This window comes from Mastomys coucha, unplaced genomic scaffold (assembly GCF_008632895.1).
Source record: "Mastomys coucha isolate ucsf_1 unplaced genomic scaffold, UCSF_Mcou_1 pScaffold23, whole genome shotgun sequence".
Lineage (NCBI taxonomy): Eukaryota > Metazoa > Chordata > Mammalia > Rodentia > Muridae > Mastomys > Mastomys coucha.
In genome coordinates, this window is record NW_022196906.1 from 4527919 (window position 1) to 4537900 (window position 9982).

General features: G+C 34.9%; 1 protein-coding gene across 5 annotated transcripts in view; it reads right to left on the reverse strand.

The window, feature by feature from the left end:
* Window positions 1–9982, reverse strand: part of Cntn5 (contactin 5) — a 1204186-nt gene that overhangs the window by 356693 nt on the left and 837511 nt on the right. The window lies entirely within an intron of this gene.

Consider the following 9982-nt stretch of genomic DNA (forward strand, 5'->3'; position numbering starts at 1 on the left):
GGTAAATACCAACCCAGCTACCCCATGATCTACAATGGTAAATACCAACCCAGCTACCCCATGATCTATAATGGTAAATACCAACCCAGCTACCCCATAATCTACAATGGTAAATACCAACCCAGCTACCCCATCATCTATAATGGTAAATACCAACCCAGCTACCCCATGATCTACAATGGTAAATACCAACCCAGCTACCCCATGATCTACAATGGTGATCAGCTAATGCAATAGTGTAACAAAAGCTGTCAGAGTACCCAATCACTATCTGATTGGAATTAAAGTTCACACTGTAAGATAGAACCTATGTCTCTCACTGCTCTGGTGGCCAAAAACCAGAGAGTAGATAGAACATGGTCTAGGAACAAACCAAATACTACTGTTCTGCTAAAAAATTGTTGCAATAAAGCAACCCCTAATTGCAGTCTGCTATACATGCAGTTCAGAATCTTGCTCAGCCATCATCAGAGGAGATTCAGCCTTTAGTAGATAGGAGCAAATATTGAGACACATAACTGGAAAATGTACAAAGTGAGAGACTTTGGAAGTTTCAGTCCTAAATAAGATATATTCGCCTAATCCCTTCCCTTAATGCTCAGGGAACTCTGCAGAAGAGGAGACAGAAAGAGGCAAAGGCAACATGAACACCAAGGGGCCAGGACCTTCCAGACAGAACAGGACAGACGCATGAGAACAGTGACGCTGTGGCACTGGCAAAAGACCAAAAGGGCTACAAGCCAGATGGAGCACTAACAGGAAAAATGGAATGAACACAAGACCCCATCCCATACCCAGATGCTATCTCACACAGGAAATAGCTCACAGCCCATAAAGGCAAATTTGGGTTTCTCCAGTGGAGTCTCTGGGTATACAAACCAAGTTTAAGGGCAGACTATATTTCCAGTAGTAGATAACAATACAGAACAAATTTAGTGGTATCCTTGGACTTTCTCTTTATTTTAACCTTACATATCTTCTGCTTATATTTTATAGTTTTTTATGTTGTATTTAGATTTTCTCTGTGTGTAAATGTGGGTCGTAACATCTGCGTTCCTTGTATTTTTTTCTTTTGCTCTTTTTTTCTGTTTGTTCGTTTTGTCCTATTCTGGTTTGCTTTTGTTTTATCATATTCATTATACTACTGCTACTACTACTATTATTATTATTATTATTATTATTATTATTATTATTATTATTTCTCAGATGCCTATACGTATTCAAATAAGACAGAGGAAGAAAGGGTATGTAGAGATTTGGGTAGGTAGGGAAGTGAGGCAGATTTGGGAGGAGTTTAGGGAGAGTAACCATAATGAGAAAATTCTGTTTTTAATTAAAAAGAAAAAATGATTAGAAATATTCAAGTGAACTGACAACAATTAGGCCCGTGGAGTATAAGTAAATTATGCATCCTGCTAATTAGATCCTAAGTACAAGGACCTCTTCTGTCTGACAACGTGCTCCTCTAACTTCATTTGTTATCCACACCTAATTTACAGAAGTTTAATGTTCAAACCTATATACTTCGTGAGATTTTGCTGAAATTTTCTTAAGTTTTTGATACTATTTGAAATTTAAAAAGAGTAATAAGCAAGTAAAAGCTTATTAAAGAATTAAAATTTCTTATACTAATAGTGTTTGTTAGTCAATGATTTGTAAAATATTTCAAGACTAGTACACTAAAGCTGGCACTCTAAACATTTTACAATTAAATGGGAATTCCATGGCTCAAAAGCGTTGATTTTATTTCTGCAGTTAAATTTTCTTTTTCACATAGCCAAGTGGTTCACCATGCCGAGGACGAGAAGGAGAACACTGTACAATAACTCAGCTGACATCTGAAACTAGCTTAGATTTCCTCCCTATTCCCAAAATAGAACTATTGAGTGGAGTCAAACATCTTTTAAGATCTCTGTTTATATTATTTGTTAAGGCTTTTATTATCTATTAACATTTATTAAAATCCTCTTCAATCTTTACTTTCACAATAAAGAGGAATATAGCTACTTTAAGGATAATGTTATAGTGTGAGGACTATAAAATAATTCAGGGAGACTGGAAAACATAATTGCTTCTATGGCTTTAGTCTTTATTTTTTGTGGTACTTTGTTATGTAGTAACTATGCCTGGCTCTTAAAAACACCCTAATTTGTATTGATTTATTAAATAGTAACATTTTGGTATCATATATAATTTCAGAAGATATTGATACTACCTGGAAAACAATGATTTTTCCATTTTCAATAATGTCTTTTTAAAAGAATATTAAATCTCTCTCATGTATATTCAATACTAAATGGTGAAAGAAGCTTTCCTAATTTATTATCCAAGCTCTTTGTTTCTTGCTGGAAGTTTTCTTTTCTTTTAGTTTTCTTTCCTTTCAGGTTGAATTCGAAATTATTCTAGATCATCAGGAGTTTAACACATCCAGATCCTAGCTTTATGTGTGATGTATGTACTTTATCTAAACTTTTGCTCTTTAGCTCATCCAAATACTTATCCTCAATGCTGATATAAAATCAAGGTGCAAGATTCTAGACTTTACAGCAGATTTCCTTGATATTAAACACACACACACACACACACACACACACACACACACATTCTCATAGTAAAAGAGCTGAACAAATCAGATCTAGAAGGAATATCTCAACATGATAAAGATATTTTTATAAAAGAGCTTAAAGTTAACAAGTCTCTCTCCCTAGAGTATTAAAGAAGACCATAATTTCACAACTGTTGTTGCTGTGAAATCTCCCAATTCCAAAAATCCAGTCAAAGCTCCTAGACATCTAATTTGGAAGGGAAATAAAATTCTGTCTGGATATGAATAATATGACTTTCTATTTAGAAATGTTCCTTTTAAATTTTACCCCAAACCTTGTTAGACTAAATTAATTCAGCATTGCAACACACTAATGATCAATTGTTTGAAATACAATCTAAGAATTTAATATCATTTATGAGAGCCACAGTAATTAAATACCTAGGAAGAAGTGTATACTATGTAGTAAAAATCTATGCTCTGAGAATTATGACACTGATGAAAGAAAGTGATTGAGATGCCAAGAAATGGAAATGCATCCCACATTCATGGATTGATAGAATCTACATTGATGGAACTTCAATACTCCCCACTGAGATCTAAAGTCAGTACAATTGATGATATTCTTCAGAGAACTAAAGTAGCATTCACAAAATTTACATGACTACTAAAACCCCACTGATTATCCAAAGCCACCTTGAGTCAAAAGAACTAAATAATCTATTGTATATCTGGTTTTTAAAAGCAAGATAAATATATACCTAAAAAATAATAGTAATTACATCAGCACATATGCTGATGAATGGGGCAGCACAGAGAACTGAGACATAAATGAGTACATTTATAGCCCATTAATAACAGAGAATCTAAGGACAGGGACCAAGAAAGAACAGTGGTTTTGGTTAACAGAATTAAAAATGATTTGTATTCATGTGCAGAACACAGCAAATAGACCCTCTGCCACCTGTGACAAAAAAAGTCATAAGTTAACTGAAATCTTAGCTGAGTATAAGAAGCTCCACTGAAACTCCTCTAATATGCCTTCAAAGTTGATGTGGACTTTTCAGTCACTTGTTTTGAGATTTTTCTGCAAAGAACAAGAAATAAAGGCAAAAATAGATATACGGGAATATGTCAGACTAAAAACGTTCTGTGAGGAGAAGCATGCAATAAAGAGAACTTATGCACAGCTTATAAAATGAAGAAATATTTGCAAACTATACATCTTATAAGGAATTTATTCCCATAATATATAAAAAACTAAAAAATACCTTATAAACAAAACAGATAAACGATGACTACATTAACTGTAGAAATAGGCAGATGTTTATTAAAACGAGATATACAAACATCCAAACATTACACAGAGAAGATGTTCAGGCTGGTTATCAGCAAAGAACAAGTACTTGGGTCCAGAGTGCTTGTATAAGATTGAAATTTAATTCTCAACAGCTACATCATCGATCACAACCATCCAGCAGACCTGACCAGACTGTCCTGCCTTCTGTGGATACTGTATGCACATGGTACTGCTGAAGTTTTGGAGAAAGAAAACTGGGTTCTTATATGTTGTTGCTGGATATGTGAACTCCACCCAACAAGGAACATTTAATGGCAACATCTCCAAATAGTTACAACTAGAATGATAAGATCTTACAAACCCAAAAGTCAGGAAATGGAATGATGTGAAGATATACGTCCCATTCAGAGAAGGATGATTTGGTGCAGCAGAGAGATAGAAACAAACTAAGCATCCATCAAGTGATTAATGGACAAATATAGAGTGTAAATGTACACTGGGATACAATGGACATCAACTGATAGAATTTCATCACTGACTGATGAAATTCTGCCATCCATGGAAACATGGATAAGACTGGAGGTCACTATGTTAAGTGAAACAAAGCAGGCACAGAAAGCCAAGCATGTCCTCATGTCTCCAACTTTGTGGAATCGAAACCAGGAGAGCTAAAAGTCAAGGTTTCCTAACTGGAGGTTAGGAAAGCAATGTGAGGTGGACGTCTGGCTGATGGGAGCAAACACTGCGAAGCAGACACTACATGACTCTGCAAAGCCAAATTTCTCATGTGCTGTTGCACAGCACACTGACTACAAATGTTACTTTAATGTAGTATTAAAAAATCTAAAAAATCTGGACTGGAGATGGGTCTCAGTGGTTAAGCGCACTGGCTGCACCTCCTGGCAGCTCAGGTTTGATTCTCAGCATCCACACGGCAGCTCATACCATTTGTAACTCTTGTTCTAGAAGATCTAATACCTGTCCTGTCCTCTACAGATACTAGGCATGAAAGTAGTGCACAGACATTTATTATGCGATACTTAAATGTTCTTACATTTTAGATATTAGTTAAGACAAATTTACCTTAATTAAGTTCATACCTATCTTTAACAAAACCATGTCCTGGATATATATTGCCACTTGATTGAACCATGTCCTGAATATATATTACAACTTTTCTTTTATGAATTTCCAATTGTTAGTAAGTTAACAATCCAATATGGTAACATTGGTTTCATAAAGTAAAATAATCTTAGGAGTTATTTTATAAAACTTTATTGTTTTGCCACTAACTTATTCCATTATTGTATCTTCTCTTAGTTAACTCATCACAGGGAGAGACTATCATAATGAGCAATGGAATTAAAACTAAATTTAGGGGGACATAGGAATTTTCATCTTTTAATCTGATGGTCTTGAAAATGCAGATAGGCTCTGGGTACAGAAGATTCAGGTTTATAATTTCACACACGACACATCTTCAATGCTTTTCTGCAATTCAGTGTCAAAGCTCTTCTCTTTGCTTCCATGACAAATAAAATCATTACTTAAATGACAAATCTCCACATGCACAGGATATGAAAACAGGAATTTCCATATGGTTGAAGACGCTCATTTCTTATGTTTGTAGTGCCATTGGTGGGGGAAAGTATCTGAGTGGAGAATGAAATGGTGTACTGGACACCCCAGGCCTTGACCCAACCTCAGAGAGCAAACTTACATATTCATTCAGCATTTTCTAATATAGATGCAATTTGGGAAACACCTGGTCTTCATTCCAAGAATGTGTATATACAGAGAAGCATTGGGTCAAAGGATTTAGAAAAATCACAGTACAAACAGCAGCAGTAAGGCTCACGGCCCCTAGTAATAACAGCACTGTCTCCCAGGACCCAGCTTCTTCAGCCCTGTCAGCCACTAAAGAGGAGATTTAGAAGTCAGCAACTTTTTTATTTTTATATTATTTTTAACTTTAGTGTATATGTGAAGTTTCAAGTAATGATATGTATTATCAAAAATACATATCATTTGTTTGTTTATCTGTACCCTTTTCTGCTTATTACTATGACATGAGATTCAGTGATATTTGTCAAATAAGTAGTATTTGGTTCATTCCAAAGAATAACTTTTAGTTTCTAATGGTATAATTTGAAAAACTTTTGTATTTTTCATTAATTTTTACTTATTCACTGAAGTATGAACTATAAGCAGTTTAATAGACACTAATTATAACATTTACTTTAAATTCCATTACTCAGTTTGACAACCTCTCCTTGTGATGATTTAATTAAAGGAAGATACTTGAAAATTATAATAGAATAAGTTACTGGCAAAAAGATAAGTTTAAAAAATATTTCTAGGATCATGGATTTGAGGTTAGCAACTGGAATTTTAGCTTATTAATATCACAAAAGGAACTGTAGAGAATTTTCCAGTATTCCTTGCAACCGAACCTAACAAAGACCAGAAATTAATAAGAACTGTGTACAAGTGTACAATGATGAGGGGTCAAGAAGGAGGTATCTAATTCTCTGAACTGGGATCAAAGGCAACAGTCAGCTGCCTGATGTGGATACTGGAACAGAGCTAGCGTCCTGTGCAAGAACATTAAGTGCTCTTAACTACCAAGTTAGCCCTAAGAAATGAAGCACCTTTCTTCTTCTTCTTCTTCTTCTTCTTCTTCTTCTTCTTCTTCTTCTTCTTCTTCTTCTTCTTCTTCTTCTTCTTCTTTTTTTTTTTTTTTTTTTTTTTTTTATTGATGTGTATCATTGTTGTGACAGAGAATGTTGCTGTCAGACATGCCTTGTGCTCCTGGAAAAATAAAACCTCAATCTTTGTTTTTCAACACTATTTTCTAAAAAACAATGTCTATTCTATTGCCAAACAATAAATATTTACAGAATGTGTAAATAGCTATGTTGAACCATATTTATATAATATGGAGAACTTTAAAATTTTTAAGCACAAACATGATCTGGCTTACATATTTTAATTTGCATTTCAAGTTTATTAGGATATTCATGGGCTTGATTTGTTTCACTGAGTCAGTTACATGGATTCTTAGGGGTTGGAGGGTCATCCGAATTGGAGGTATTTCAGGTTATTTATACCTGATTTGTGATCTGGTTTGTCCCTCTGATTGAACAGATTTAATTGGCATTTTATTGAGAATTTGGTTTGGTAATTTGAATTGTTAAATGGAACATCTATAAACACTATTTTGGTGACTAGATTTATGGTGGGTTTTGTAATAAAGACCACCAGAGGTCAAGCACAGTGATAGGACTGAAGAGTTAGCTGTCAGTAGAGAGCTTGCCTTCCATGAATAAAGCTATGAGTTTGGTTACCAGAACTGAGGGGGCATGGTTTGTAATATCAGTGCTGGGGAGGCTCAGACAGGTAGATTCCTGGAGCTTCCTGTTTATCCAGCCTAGTCTACTTGATGAATCCACTCTAAGACAGTAAGGGATCCTGCCTCAAAATAACAAGGTGGACAGTTCTTAAGGAAGGACACTATATAACATGCCATCTGGCAATCATATACAGACTCATGAATACTTATCTGAACATGAATATACATATCTACCCTTCCACAAAGTAGTAAGAAATCATTAAACCAAACATTGTTTAGTGAATTATGAGATGTAGTATAGGTCTTGGAAAGTTGTGGAGGAGAATTTACTATGAGATTTACATTACACTTCTTCTTCCCTCTCCCTCCAATGTCAATGTTTATAGCCATCATAGTGAGGAAGACCTTTGCCTTTAGTATCATAAAGTTCAGAATTTCAGCGATCACTTTAACTGTCTTATGACCATGAGATTTTTGACTAGGACACATATAATTTGTTAAAGCACTAGTCTTTTTATGTGTAACCTGAACTGAAAGTAGGCAGAGTAGGTTACGTGAGACAGTAGAGTTAAGGTTAACTCTTCAGAAATGGGCCAATTTGCTTTTATAATCACCTTAATTCTCTTCAACATTTAAGCAGAGTTCAAGTATGAAGGTAAACATAAACAGTCATCAGTGACATTAATAGTTAGGGATAAGGTGACATTTACATTGATCTCTAAATAACTGGTTAGTAAGGAGGCTGGAGAAATGGCCCTTTTAGGGGATAGAATGTGAATCCTGCTCCCAACTCAGGCAGCTAAAAACTGCTTATAATTTCTTCTGCTGGAACCTCTGAGTCCATACACATGGCATGTACACATATACTCTACCCTTCCCTGTGCAAATATGTAAAATTTATGTGTACATAAATATGTACCCAAAAATTATGTATATAAATTAAAAAAAAGGGAAATTATGGGTCAACCAATTAACATCTCAGTGTGAGCATACAAAGTCCAATTTGCCTACAAGACCCAAAATTTACCCTTTATTATTAGACCATATTGTGTCACTTCTTGTATTCTGGGTGTCATGGTTTACTTTCAGTTTTTATAAAATGAGATGGTGATATTTGAATGACATGCTTATGCCCAGAAAAGCAGAACCACTTAGGTGAGTGTTCAACATAAAGTAACTGCTCTACAAAGGCAAGATTGGCTTACAATAAATGGCCTAGTACATTGTAACAACAGAAATTCATCTTGTGTCTTATACAATGGGACTTAATCTCTTCAAGTGTCAAAAGTTTTTCCCAATAAATACACTCAGCAGCATATAGCCTAAGAGGAACAAAGCCAAGAAAGGTATCTTATTTGTTACTAATCCCAAGAGAATCAAGATATCTTAAAACACGTTGTAAGGAATTTAAGAGAGAAGTTGTTGTCTGCTTTAGAAGTAAAATTATCCTAATACAAAGCAAATCTCATTATCATATTGCATTTAGTTACTTCTGCTAAATAGAACAAAGTAACAATTCTCTTTATGGTTTTAAGACATGCAATTTTATTATGCTTGTTGCCTAAAGTCAAAAGAAGTAGAATTCTACTTTAAAATTATAATCTGTCACCATGGCAAAATAAAATGTTATATGCACATAATTAAAATCAAAATTAGCCAAATGGAAGATAAGACAGGAATATTTATAACAGAAGTAGTGGCAAGTTGGCATTCATTGTGATCCAAAAGTTATAAAGCTCTGAACTAGTCAATTCCAAGCTCAGGGTTTCATGCCACTATACCAATTAGGTAACAGAAGCTATTTTTATTTTCTCTGCAGAATGTTTCACACCATCGATGCCACTTGTATCCCAGGAGCCCTGTGTCTAGATGTAAAGGTCACTGGTTTCTCTTTTAAAACTACAACCCAAATTTCTTGCTTTGCTAAGGGGTTTTGAAATTATTTACAGTGAACTCTAAATGATGACAGGCCTGAGTCCGGCATTTACTCCACAGTTCACAAAAGTTAGCAGCATAGGTTCAATTTAGGCTTTGAACTTCACATTAAAAAGCATCTGCTCAACATTTTTCACAATGCACTGGTAAACTTTATACAGCCCAACCCTGTATGAGTAGTATAAATTATGTGTTTTAGAATATGGTCAAGAATTATTACTGGATATCCTTATAAAACTGTGAAGATTTTAGCTTGAAAATACATATGTATGGAGAACTATGGGAGTTTTGAAGTACATCCACCGGGCCTCACCAAAGTGATGGAGAACTTAATCTGCTCATAGATCAGAACACTGGGTGCCATAATGGTAACAACTTCGGTGAATATTTATGATATCATATCAGGATCTTGGACATAGAGAAAGAGAAATGGCTCCTTTGAATGTGATTTATTGAAGGTATGTTCCCAGGTGATGGGATTAAGGGAGCTTGTAAGAAAGCAATACAGCAGAGCAAAGCACGGATGGGCTGTCTGATATAGACGGACTTACAATTGATCCACTTTGCACCCTCAAATGTACATTTCATCACAGAAGTGGCAAGTGACAGACTGGGAGCCATAGAAGTCAACCATTGTATTCTCTTCCCTGTGTCATTGAGTATTGTTTTCTGGTTGGGAGAGTTGGAGTAAATTAAGATCAGAGACCACAATCTATCTTGTGAGAAAATTGTGAATAAGGACAGAAGCCAGCATGCATAGCAGCTGTGATGTCTATCCCACAGCCATTAGTAAGATCTAGAATACTTTTTTTTTTATTATTTTAGATATTTTCTTTATTTACATGCGAAT